General features: G+C 40.3%; 1 protein-coding gene across 2 annotated transcripts in view; it reads left to right on the top strand.

Moving 5' to 3' along the window:
• Window positions 1-13,936, top strand: part of LOC124161199 (transcription factor GATA-4-like) — a 209,817-nt gene that overhangs the window by 124,943 nt on the left and 70,938 nt on the right. For both annotated transcript variants that reach the window (XM_046537447.1, XM_046537449.1), the window contains exon 3: window positions 9,236-9,275. The gene's annotated coding sequence lies outside the window, so the exon portion shown is untranslated. The remainder of the gene's footprint in view (window positions 1-9,235; window positions 9,276-13,936) is intronic.

The following is a 13,936-nucleotide window of genomic DNA, read 5'->3' on the forward strand; positions in this document are numbered from 1 at the left end:
TGAGGGATGTGGGAGATACCATTGAAAAAAGCGATTATGCAACTGAAATTATTTTATTTTTCCAAATTTCATATTCTCATCATTCCTAAGGCCAGATCTAATTTTAATAATAATGATAAGTTTCTGTAGTAAGAAATATTATCGTTACCAGGCATATGAGAAATGATTCAAACATACCTACATTCTACCGATTCACTACTATTCTACCCTACTCCTGTGGCCATTGGAAACCTAGACAGTATTTGACCAACCAAGCACCTCCACATTCTGCAGTCGCCTGCCATATCCCGTCTTCCTCATATCGAATTAAATCATATCGAATTGAATTAAATCGAATCATATCGGATTAAACGAAACAGTTGTAAACTGGATACGCGACTTTCTCAGAGATCGTAAACAAAAAGTAGTTCTTCACGGAATTAGCTCTGATTTTGTAAAAGTTACATCAGGTGTTCCACAAGGAAGCGTAATCGGCCCCCTGTTGTTCATTATATACATTAATGATCTCTGCTCCCACATTAGCAGTAAAATACGTTTATTTGCTGACGACGCTGTCATCTATCGCGATATTAGTGATCACTCTGACTATGAAATTCTATCATCTGACTTAAACAACGTTCATTCGTGGAGCCAAGAGTGGGGACTCGAACTTAATCTGAGCAAATGCATGGCGGTACATTTCTTGCGGAATTCGTCCAAATCTAACCATGTTTTTGCAGTGGATGGTATTAACATAAAGGCAACAGACGAAGTGAAGTACCTGGGAGTTACGATAACCTCGAACCTCACGTGGGGAACACATATAAAGAATATTTGCGGCATAGCCCTGAAGAAATTAGTATTCGTCAAGCGTATTGTGGGAAGATTTTCGGATGAAAAAGTAAAAGAAAGGTGCTATTTCGCTCTCGTCCGACCGCACCTTGAATATGCAGCGAGCATATGAGATCCGGTGCAAAAAGACTTAATCCGCGAACTGAATAAAAAACAAACGGATGGCCCCTGTCCAGGGTCGGATCCGGGATTTTTTTCTGAGGGGGAAGGGCACAGGGGTCTGACAGGTCTTCTCATATTTGTGATTAAAAACAAAATGCAACAATTACTGTAGAAAATATTCTTTATTTTGATATGAAGTTATTAATGTTAAATCAAATTATTGAGGCTTCGTAATAAACAAAATAGAACGAACTTAATGATAACCGCATTAAAAATCTTGTCTATTTTTAAGTGTTTGGGGGGGCACGTACCCCCTCTCAAAATCCGCCAGTGCCTCTGTCCATTCTTTCACCGATCCAATGCCTAAACAAATCACGCTACAAAAGAGTCTTTCCTATCTTTCTCTTTTCTCGTTGTTTCGAAAAAGTAAAAATGAATGACCTTCAAAAATTCGGTTGAATACTTTTATAACAGGGTCGTTTCCTATAATTTTTTATCGCCTAAATGAGAGATTATTACTCCTGGAGTACGCATTTCACACTTTTGATTTTTAAATGACGATATCTATTTTTCGCGATCAAATAAATAGTGAAAAATTTCAAGCGCGCGAAAACGCGACGGCTAAGTATGAATGCTGGGAAAAGCCCGTGTGACGTCTGGCTGCCCCTGTGTGAGGCCTCCTGGGTGCGAGGCTATGAACGCCGCTATGATGCAGGCTGCTTGCTGCCGAGCATGGCGGTAGCATAGAGTGCCCTACTAGCAGGTAGCGCTTGGCTTACCTAAGGATTATTAATACCCTATCAAGCGAAGGAAACTTTCCGACCATAGGCAGTTTTAATAGGTGATTATTAAGAGATGTTTCCCTGAGCTCTGGGCCTCGTGCATGCATTGGTAATCTCAGACGATGTAAAACTCCTATCTACTCGTATAGATACTAGGTCCCTGTAGCGTCACGCGGGGGTGCATCGCATGGGCGCCAATCTGGCCTTTTTCAAATGAGGATAAAATTGAGCATTGCCATTCGTCTAAACCGGTATTTCTAAAACCAAATAGTTTGTATATTAGGAATACAGTAATGGTGCGTAACGAATCGCAATCAATGTCTTTCGTTTTCTTTGATGAAGGAAACTACCCAATTCTAAATTAGTTTGACGCAGCTCTCCACTGAATTCTTCACTCAGCTACTCTTTTTACACATACGTATTTCTCCTCCTACTCATCCTTATATAATTTTCCCATAGATCAAATGCGCGGTCTTTCTTCTCCGTACTTGCCAACTACCTACATAAACATTCGTCTAAACTGGGGTTTCTAAAACCAAATAATTTGTATATTATGAATTCACCAATGGTGGGTAACGAATCATAACACAGGCCAACAATGAAAAAACTTTTTTACTGAAAATACCTTATTCTCATTTTCTGAAGTTGCTGAATCCAAATATGATGGTTTTAAAGTTGTATCACCCACCATTTATTCACATTTTACAGTTAAATTTATGAAATCAAGCAATATTTTTTTTAATTAACAGCTTTTGTTATAATTATAATAAAATTGAAAAAGTAGGTCCAATGAACGAAGATAATGGGGATTAGTGTTGGTATTTCACCGAGAAGTTCAGCAAGCGATTCATCGCAGAAAAATCTCCACAAGAATCTTCAAGGAAAAAAGGGAAAAAAATGTAGACCAATTCCAGTTGACAAGTGAAGCATGTATTATCACGCTGTAGTAAATACAAACAATTTTACACGATGTAGTGAACAGTAAATTTAAACAATTTTATGATGTAACACAGTGTTTCATTGATTTCCCTGTATACCGTATAGGGGTATTAGACTAAAGATTAAATACATATTGCTTGGAAACTATGGGTGATACAAAAAAAACTAAGGCCAGGTATGTATTCGGCACATTATAATCTAAAAAAGATCAGCTATTAAAATAAAAAAAGTTTTTAAATAAAATTTTTTGTTGGCCTGTGTAATCAATGCCTTTCGTTTTCTTTGATGAAGTAAACTACCCTATTGGTAATAATGTATGAAGTAAGCTGACAAGTGAACCCTGTATTATCACGCTGTAGTAAATACAAACAATTTAATCACGATGTAGTGAACAGTAAATACCAACAATTTTATTACGTAACATAATGTTTCATTGATTTCACTGTACACCGTATAGGGATATTAGACTAAATATTAAATACATATTGCTTGGAAACTATGGGTGATACAAAAAAACTAAAGCCAGGTTTGGACTCGGCACATCAAAATCTATAAAGATCAGCTATTAAAAAAAAAAGTTTTCAAGCAAAATTTTTTTGTTGGCCTTTGTAATCAATGCCTTTCGTTTTCTATGATGAAGTAAACTACCCTATTGGTAATAAGTAGAGATGCGTGAAAACCGCAAATGCGATAAATGCAATATAGAGCGATGTGCGCAAATAAATGCGACATAGATGCGATGACTGGACTTTTATGATATTTTTACGCAAATTTGCCTTTTCGACGGCAAAATTCGTATATTTTGTGCCGAGCGCAGTTAAAATGCTCCGCCGATACTCACCGCTTAAAGTATGTGAGTGGCTGGACAGCTACTAGTTGGCTGGGACTCTACGTGGCCGCGAACTACAAGTGGGCGCGGACAAGCTACACCCCCGCCATTATATGTCTTATTCCTTAATTTATTATTGTTGTACAACTTAGTTATTTAAATATTCTCTATATTGTCATATAACTGTGTTTCACTACATTTTACCGTCATCTACCTCATTATGAAAATATAAAATAGGCGCTACAAAATGCGATAAACTGTTATTGAAAGTGCGATAAAATAAAAATGAAAGTGCTATTTTCACCTATCTCTAGTAATAATGTATGAAGCTTCAGAGTGGATCTGCCGTCGTCCGCGGGGTTGGTGGAGGTCCAGGCCGGCCAAGGGAAGAGTGCCAGGGGGGCGGCGTCATTGAGGAAGACGGAGTGCCGCTCTGCGTGGCGTCGAGGGTCCGAGGCGGGCGGCGGCGCCCGAGAGGAGAGCATCGCTCCCACCGACGGGCGATGCGTGTTCCTTTTTTATGCGTACAAGGGTTCGCGGCTAATGGCCCACTTGTGGACTCTCAAGCGGATCCGGGGGGCTGGGGGGGGGGGGGGGGGGGGGGAAGAAAGAAACAGGTCTCCTTTGCGGCGGTGGCAGCCAGAGCAAGTGCATATGGCGGGAAGGCTGGAATACGTCTCCATATTTACGATGCTCGGGCAAAAAAATTGACACATTCCCCCATTTTGGAGCGCTCTCACCCAATGGACACTTTTTGTCTAGTCTCATCTCTATTACGTAGGAAGAGAAAAAAATAAATCCGTGTCATTTTATGAACGGGGTGATGTTAAAAGGACTCCTAGGACAGGCCTTTAAAAAACTTTTTATCACGGAATTAGGGTTTCTTCAGTTTCCATCCGGGTGAGAGAGAGCCAATTTTCAACGTTTCGATGTGCGACACGTTCCTCATCATCAGGGATCAATGTCCGCCAGGTTGGAGAAAATGGACACTCTAATCCGGCTGGGAACCCGAGAAGACCTTATTCAGTGTCCATTCGCCGAGAAGGACCATATTTATCCTAACTTTATAACACCATCAAATGCGGGAATATTTTTTGTTCTCCCCGAACGCAAAACGTAATTCGCTTTAAGCATAGATCGAGAGAAAATGGATTACGGTGAAAGAGATTACGGTGGGGTCACGATTTCCAATCCAGGAAGAAGGCCTCGGACACTAGAAATCATAAACTTGGAAGTTCGAGGTGATCGAGGGATATGAACCCTCCCTCCCTAGGATGAGTGAAATCCACCTTAGTTCGGGATGAGCTCTAACCTCCAAACCAGTGGCGGGGTTATCCAGTGGAGGTCTTCCCTTTCCGTTCTTACCACCTACTTGTCCTTCGACGATCATCGATGTCTTCATCAGGCCATCATGTCTTAAGATGTGGCCTATAAGGTCGTTCCGTCTTCTTATTCACGAGGCTTTTCTTCTCTCCTACTCTTCTTAGGACTTCCTCATTAGTACTTACTCGATCGATCCATTTGATCCTCATCATTCTCCTGTAGCACCACATTTCTAAGGCCTCTATTCTTGCTTTCTCCGCTGCTGTCATCGTCCATGCCTCACTTTAATGGATTATTAGTTTTAAGTATGGAAAGTGACGGGATAAGCGATGGAAAAAGTGACGGTGGGAATGACCGTGTGATTCAGAAAATGATGGGTCGAGCGGTTATTCTTTTGATCCCAGATAACATATTACTGGAGCTATTACCTTGAGGGACGGAAAAGTGATCGCGTGATTCAAGTTTAACTTAGCCATTTTGACTGATGAATAATGTATTTAGGTAACACCTTCAGCCTCACAGGCTATTCGATGAAACTTCAGTTTCACCAGGACTCCGTAAGTGTAATTCATGTAAAATTAAATTTTTGATCTGTCATTCAAGAAATATGATTATGGTGACGTTATTGGAGTATTTACTTGCGTAGGTGGAACTAGTTTTAAGTGGTACAAGTCGAATTAATGTGCTATAAAGCCTATTAGCACTAACAGAAGAATTTTTTTAATGCAAATAAATGTTTTTGCTGGCTGGTAAACGTAGTGTTTTTAATAATGCGCGATGTATCATTTTTATTATTAACATTCTCTTAAGTCATAATATCGGACCCTTAGATAAATATCAAGGGCCCCTATCCAGTCAGCCCACAAAACCCTCGATCCATATTTTCTTTGATCGCAAATAGTTATAGCCACTTCTGATACTTCTGATGTAGTTTCATAGTCATGGGGAATTGGATCCGATCCCAAGCAATGGAAATCAAACCTAACCTTTCGCCAACCCGACCACTACGCCGCAAAGGTTTTATCTGTTCCTATTTTTTCACGAAAAAGGTTTTTTTCTTTTCGTTCTTTCGCGTTTTTTTTTAATTCTCAGTAACGCCTCCTTCATATTTCTTGAAAACGGTAAAAAAATGTTTTTCATACCACCAGAAGGATTGTCATTTAAAATCCTGCACTCATTTAGCTAATTGTAAATTGCGCTGACGAATGCGCCGGTTGTGACACAGATGAGATCAAACGAAATGGTCAAGATCGAAGTTTAAAAATAGAGTTTGAATCGGAACTCGAAGATCATTGCTGGATCTCAATTTCCTTGATCTTTTTATATTAACCTTTCGTTGGGCTCAATATTGGAATTGCTGAATTCTGGCGCAATGTGCCTAACAGGCACAGATGTAAAATAACATAATTAACTCTTAGCACGGCTCGGTGGTACACCTTTAAACTTTAAAGCACCATAACTAGTGTAATCTAACACACAAATGATATCTTATTTGCCATTAATATACCCCTTTACACACCGCCATCGTGCCCCGGACCGATCCAGCAAGGTGCGACCTAATCTTTAGGCTTAAAGTATTATTTAATGGAATGTACTTTAGCATGTGAATTGTGTATGATTAGGGTCTTTATTTTGCTATATAATATATCCAATAATGCTTTTATTTCACTTTATTTTATCATTACTCTGCTTAATGATACTAAATAATTCGCCACTGATCTGTCGGCATAAATGCGAAAAGCGAAAGGCTGCATATAGCGTACCAAAATAAACAGCTATTATGGTAATGAGGCGTCTCTGCGAACTATTGGCTCGGAGAAGCGTAAAAAAACTTCCGCTGAGCCCGCCAGATCCATTGCGCCCGACGGAAGGTTAAAACTCGATTTTCGATTTCGATCGAAATCGATTTTTCCATCACAAGGTCCCCCTTGGGCCAGAGTGCGTCATCCACAGTTGGTGAGGTTGGCAGTTTATATCGAGATCGGGGTGGGATGAGGTTGGGGCTGTTATAGAGTTGGAAGAGTCCTCGATGGGAAGAGGGGATGTTCGGATGGTGTAAATGGAGTCTGGCCGGCCGGAGGAACAAGGCGAGGCAGCGTGTAATAGGCGCGCCCAGCCCAGAGAGAGGGTCCACCACGTGACAAATGGAGATGAGGCCGGAATTAACGGCGCCGCCTTGAGTGTTAGTGTGCGCCTGGCGTTTTTCATTTTTTTCTCTCTTTTTTTTTTATTCTTCTTCTTCGTCGGAGAGTGGTAGAGGTTGGGTGTGCGTGAGGTTTGGCAGAGAACTAAAAACACACATCGGGATCTTATTAGCCTCTCTCTCCCTATATATAAATTATATATTCGCCCCAGGAGAATGTGAAAGAATGAGCCGCTTGGAGTTCACACACACGCTCGATTGAGTTGTCTCATTTCTGCCGCCGCCAATTAGGGAAACTCTTTCTGACTCCTCGCCCGGCAGTCCAAAGTGGACCTTCATCACGGAAATCTACATTCTCATCAGTTTCGAATCTTCTTCCTGTCTTCCTTTTGGATCGAGAGATATGTGGGGATGTAAAGGTTTTTTTAATTTAAGCAATATTTAGCGTCTCGGCGACGTAAAAACGGGGCAGGGTGAGCTTTGAATGGCCACTCCAAAGGATTCTCTGTTTGCGAGGCGACGAAAGGTGGGTGAATGGCATGGGATGTAAGGATAACTGTTCAAAAGAATGAAAGAGACGGACGATGGTGATTAAAACCTGGGTAGAAATTTCCCATAGTGTATTTCCTACTGGGAGCAAGTTATCCTATTGGGTAGAGGGCTTTGCTACTCACAGAGGGGTCCCGCGTTCAAATATCGCGTGTGAAGCCTTCGGTCACCCCAAATCATAATTCTTAGAGATGCGTGAAAATCGCAAATGCGATAAATGCGATATAGATGCGATGTGCGCAAATAAATGCGACATACATGCGATGACTGGAATTTTATGATATTTTTACGCAAATTTGCCTTTTCGACGGCAAAATTCGTACATTTTGTGCCGAGCGCAGTGTAAATGCTCCGCCGACACTAACCGCTTAAAGCAGGTGAGCGACTGGCCAGCTGCGAGTTGGCTGGGATTCTACGTGGCCGCGAACTACAAGTGGTTGCGGGCAAGCTACACCGCCGCCACTTCATGTCTTATTCCTTGATTTATTATTGTTCGACAAAATAATTATTTAAAATATTCTATATTTTGTCATATAACTGTGTTTCACTACATTTTATCGTCATCTACCTCATTATGAAAATAAAAAATAGGCGCTACAAAATGCGATAAACTGTTGTTGAAAGTGCGATAAAATAAAAATGAAAGTGCGATTTTCACGTATCTCTAAGTTAATTCTCCAAGTCCAAGGTGCCCTAGGGATAGGAACGGACCCCCTTCCCTGAATGTGTGAAATTCACACGACTGTGGGTTAGTCAACGCTGAGCTCTACCCTCATATATCCAAACCAACCTTTGGGCAGAATCACTGAGTGAGTGCTTGAGTTGGTATTTTCAAGGGCAGAGTTCAGCGACTTAAGTCCTGAGAAACAGTTTTAAGTCCGTTTTTCACGAATCGCTTAATTACAAAACCATCGTGTGCAGCCACGAAATGCAATTTCAGCTATTCATAGTAAGATAGAATATCTCACACCTTCTCATTTATTCTTCAAACCTTTCATTTTTTCTTCCTTTCTTCTGGGGTACATCAAAATCGTTGTTTACATGCGAAAAATTTGCGACCTAAACCACAATGAAGAGAACCAATGAAGCACTGACCAGTGGCGTGGCCAGGGGAGTCCCCCCTCCCACCCCCCCCCCCCCCCCCCGAAATATGAAAATACAGTTATTTTCCTTCATAAAAGAAAACAAAACATTGAAAAATCATGAATTTACAAAATATTTCTTTAACAAATGAAGTTTTTTCGATTATGAAACTGTCAAATTAGTTTCAAACCCATTACTTAGTACTCTGCTCCACAGTCACATATAAAACTATGGAAACAGGCATTATGATTGTAAATATAAAAAATGACCGAAGTCGATTCAGCAGCAAAGATAGCGTCCTCTTAAATATATAATATTGTTTTTGTGCCTCTTGAGCGTATGCGTTTATATAAGAAAGATACTTATCCTTGTGTAAATATTTGAAATATCATATTATAATAATGAATACAATCGGTAAGATAACAAATAACTTAATGCAAAGAAATAAATTTACTTCTCATGTATGTTAGCACCAGACCTGTGCAAAAAGTGTATGATGGTAGCCCCATAACTATTCAATAAGGGGTACCTATATATTCCATAATTATTTAAGTGTTTTCTAATGTAATATATTTGAATGTAAATGAAATAAAGTTATATTATTATTATTATTATTATTATTTGTTGATAGAAAATTGTTTTCTTTCCTTCTAGGAATTCCTCTTGAACACCCTGGCCTGAGCAGTATTTAAAGGTATTTGATCTTTAATTTTCTCTATTTATTCCTTCTGACTTCTTTTACTTTAAAATCACTGTAGATACTTAGATTAGATCTTTAAGTCGTGTAATATATTCGCGATTTTTCTGTCTCTCCTGCCGCATACTTACCTTTCACTGGCTGCTGTTCTGAGAATTAGCAAATAATGGTTGATCATGGGTTTTAGTTATGTACTACGTTTTTCTTAAGTTGTCAGCCTCGAAAAATAACCTCTACCTATTTTTTTGTTACGAGAGGATAGCCGACCGGTAAATAGCCACGCTATTGCCGGCCTCGGTGGCGGCGGGATAAACTCCTCGCTTGCCAAACAAGAGGTAACGGGTTCGAGTCCCTCCTGCGTAGGTTTCCCCTATCCAGGGCATGGCTGTTCGTGTACGTGCGATGGTTAAATTAGTCGAATATAAAATGGCCGATATGAGCTGTATTCGGTGGTTCGGGAAGAAAATACATAAATAAATATCTTGGACCGTGTCACAAGCAGTCCACAGTTGGATGTGGCCATGGTCACCTAGATACTCAGTATATACTGAGTATATACGGTACAGTATACCGAGTATGTAGATGGTTGGTGTGGTCAACCCTCGGAAGGGTCGCTAACCCGCAACCTATCCCTTGAGTCGCTTACACTCACTATTAAATGCAGAGATTCTTCTCGGTTTGTCAACCGGTGGGATGCTTTTATCTCTAAGATGATGGAGATGGAGAAATACACTTGGTTGAAAACCCGGGAATAATTACTTTTACTTCGTCACATTACATCACTGACATCCTGTAAATGTACATGAATATGGCCAAAGATTCCATCGCCGCACTCGTGACGATCGAAATTCTAACGCTGTAATGCCGTATTATCTTCTGGCAGCGATAATATTTAATACACCTTTTTTAATATTTGCCTCCATAAAAAATTTCAAAATTAATCACATTATTTTTTTAATGCTGACAATGTTCAACTTTATATGCCCTGAAAATATCTTGATGTCATCGTAAGATTTAAACAATTAATGCGATGCCATAAAGAAAAAAATATGTACGACTGGTCCAGAGTGAGTGATGAGTCCCCTTAAGACAATGGTGAGTCCTCTTAAACCCGGTTCACATCAACTCAATTTGGCGTCACTTGACTTTATATAGCAAATGCCGATGCGTAAAATATTCCAATCATATCATCTCAGAAATAGTTTCAATTTTGAAATCAATTTAAGAGAACCTTTGATAGTGCAATTGATAACTACCTTTCTTTCTTCTGCATAAACTTTGCAAGACATACGAACATTTCTCAACTAATGGCTATTTCGTGTCGAGTTACTCCGCTTTGATTTGTTGTGAATTAAAGTTTCTCTTCTTAATTTTAAACCTTCGTTGTTACGTCCTCTTAATTCAAGTTAAGTTGATGTGAACGGGGCTTTAAGCTTTCTTCTCAAAAGACTAATTTTCCAAACCAGGATGCGCACTCCATGCAAAGTTGATCAACCCTGAGAAAAGTAACATAGGTTTAAGTTTTTCGCTTGAATAATTTCCAAAGATTTATAAATAGAGAGAATTTTACTGGGAGATATGTTGAATGTATGAAGCACGGGTGAAGATAACTTCTCCGAGAACGATTTCCATAATTTCTGAGCCAATCTCTAGCTTTGACACCCCATGCCATAGGCTCTCGGTGCCTGAGTAGAGCAATACCTAAGCAGCAGATGCGTTCATCCTTTCAAGAACGTTCACTTGCAACTTTGAACGAGTGAAGCGGAGAAAACGCGAAATGAAACAGTGTTCATGAGTCGTACCTAATACTCGACTCGCATCCACGCGACGAAGCCAATGGACTGGCAAAGCGACATTCTATGCATGGTAATTGCTTCAAGAACACATTTTTCCGTGAATCCCTTCTTAGGCCTGAAATTCAGCTGCATCATCCTAGAAATAAGAATGTGCACACGTTCTTGCATGCCGATATGATGGGAATCTCAAGTGTACAGGTTTATTTTTCCTCTCAAGCATCAGTGGTCGAGAATCTTAAGATTGGTTTTGACGCAGCTCTCCACCCAATAGAACGGAAACATTGTCAAATTTACTTTGACGAATCGTAAAGAAAATTTTGGCGAGCTAGTTAGGAAGCAAAAAACTCTATTCTCAGCTAAATTAACCATAAAAATGTATATACCGAGTGCAGGTATTTATTATTATGTAGATAGAGATTGGTTTGACGCAGCTCTCCACCCAACAGAACGGAAAAATTGTCAAATTTACTTTGACGGATCGTAAAGAAAATTTTACGAACCTAGTGAGCTAGTTAGGAAGTAAAAAACCCTATTCTCAGCTAAATTAACCAGTAAAAATTTATATACCGAGTGCAGGTATTTATCATTAGGCAAAACTGTTGTGACCATGGGAGAATTTGTCAAAAATCCTCCAATTCGAAACCGGTACAAGGATCCACGGCGACCGTCCCTCTCAGAAGTGGTCGCGTTGAAATAACAAGGGAAAGAGAGGCAGGAGTAAGGTGGAGTGGGATGAGAAATAAATTAGGGAATTAGTCCACAGTAAAGAGGATAGCCCTCCCTTGGGACGCCATTAGCAGCACTTCAAAAGCGGCGTCGTCGTCACCTGGAGGGACGGACCAGGGCGAAGCCAAGCGACGGGTCGGGCAGTGCTCGACGGTAGCAGACAACGTCACTTCTCTATCGGCTTCACCCTTATTAATCAACGACCGAGAAGTTCGAAGACTGCAGGAAGTGAAAGTATGGTATGGTATTTGGAGGAGGCGACCGACAGCTGAGGCCATTTGCGCCACGAGGGAAGGGTATGGAATGAAGGGTGGAGAGAAACCCGGCGGAAGTGAGGAATCATCATTCATGGAGCATAGAAAGTGGTTTTGAATGAGCTCAATCAGCTGCACTGTGCGATCACCCCTGATCAGTGAGCGATGTGATGCCACATGACTAAGAGACACAGCACCACAGTGCTGCTGATCACACACAGGTTATGAGGGGGAGGAAATATTCACCCCCTGCGCCCCACCAATATTGGGGGGAGATGGGGTCGCCCAACTAGCCCCCTCAAATGCCCACCCCCAAAGCATATTCCTTGTTACTCCACTGATCACCTTCCGAAATACTAGTTCTCATAGGTTTCTATGTGAAATTATGCTCTTGAGATGATGGTATGGTATGGTATTTGAAAGAGGCTACCGACAGCTGAGGCCATTTGCGCCATGAGGGAAGGGTATGGAAGGAAGGGTGGAGAGAAACCCGGCGTCGGCATTACCCTGCTCTTAACGAAAGGCACCAAGGGGACCGCGGCTTAACGTCCCATTCGACGGACGGAGGGTTGCGCTTCAAATTCCCTCCACACAACACTCAAGCAGGGATCGGGCAGTCTCTGAAAATTTTCTGTCACTGCCGGGATTTGAACCGAGCCCGCCGGGTGGGAAGCCAACACTCTAGCCACCATATCAACCCGATCCCCGGAAGTAAATGTAATCGCATTGCTGTTAACGAGTAATTTTTTGTAATTTTTGCTCGTGATCAATACATTTTTAAGAAAGCAATTTTCACTGTTCAATAATCTACCCCAAAGTTTAAGCAATTATTTGCAACTTTGTGTAATCGTTACATTCAATAATCAATCGTGAACATTTGAATTCACGCGCGCTGATATTTAGATACATTAAGGCTGTTCATTCAGTTACATCCAGTTACAGTCACATCCAGTTACATTAAGGCTGTTCCAGCTACATTGACCTCATCCACATATCTAAATATTTGTTAGAACATATTATTTAAGCCTAAATTGCTTCAGCCAAGCATTTTTATTGTTACTTTAATCAATGGCATCGAATAATAATTAAAATGCTCTTTTTCACTTCTTGCTTTTATAATATATAAAATATTACTAACATATATTGACAGACATTGCGTCACGTACAGGAGCAAATTTTAAAGTAATTTAAATCGTAATAGTAATCCTACTGAATGCTTCCTCTAAGAATAATTTGTAACGCTTATTAATTACAAATTTGACCGGGTGATTTTAATTAATGCCGATCACATATTTTCAGTACTTTTTCCATCAATTCTGGGTGCGTATTTTAAAATAATGAGAATAAATTGATTGAAAGAAATTTATTAGTTATATCGCTAAAAAAAAACTCTGATATTCTTCAAAGCATGCTCCTTCAGTATCGATGCACTTCTGCAGGCGTGTTTCCACATTTCGTACACTCCCTGGAACTGAAAAACCGAAGTATTCCTCAGAGATTTCGTGCAATCCACTTTGACATAATCCTGGGTACGTGAGACAGAAGCTATCGCTCGAAAGGGACTGAAAAAATGATACAGGCTTAAGATTTAGCTAATTCTTAGCGACGAAAGAACCGGAAAAAATGCCTATGACGTTAATCATGGTTATAAATCTACATCTACATGCTACTCGGTAATCCGCCTAAAAAGGTTTGGCGTTTTAGATTTTAGTTCGCAGGTAAAAGGAAACGCTTTGACGAAATTCCTACTAGAATTTTTTAAAGCCCTCTATCGTTCGGGGGAAAAACGAATTACCATACCTATCCGTTCGGCAAAATATACGTCTAAATTTATCGACTCTGTCGGCCCTAGATATATAGTGGGGTTCCAATATGATATTCT

The sequence above is a fragment of the Ischnura elegans genome, chromosome 6, assembly GCF_921293095.1.
Source record: "Ischnura elegans chromosome 6, ioIscEleg1.1, whole genome shotgun sequence".
In the NCBI taxonomy this organism is placed as follows: domain Eukaryota; kingdom Metazoa; phylum Arthropoda; class Insecta; order Odonata; family Coenagrionidae; genus Ischnura; species Ischnura elegans.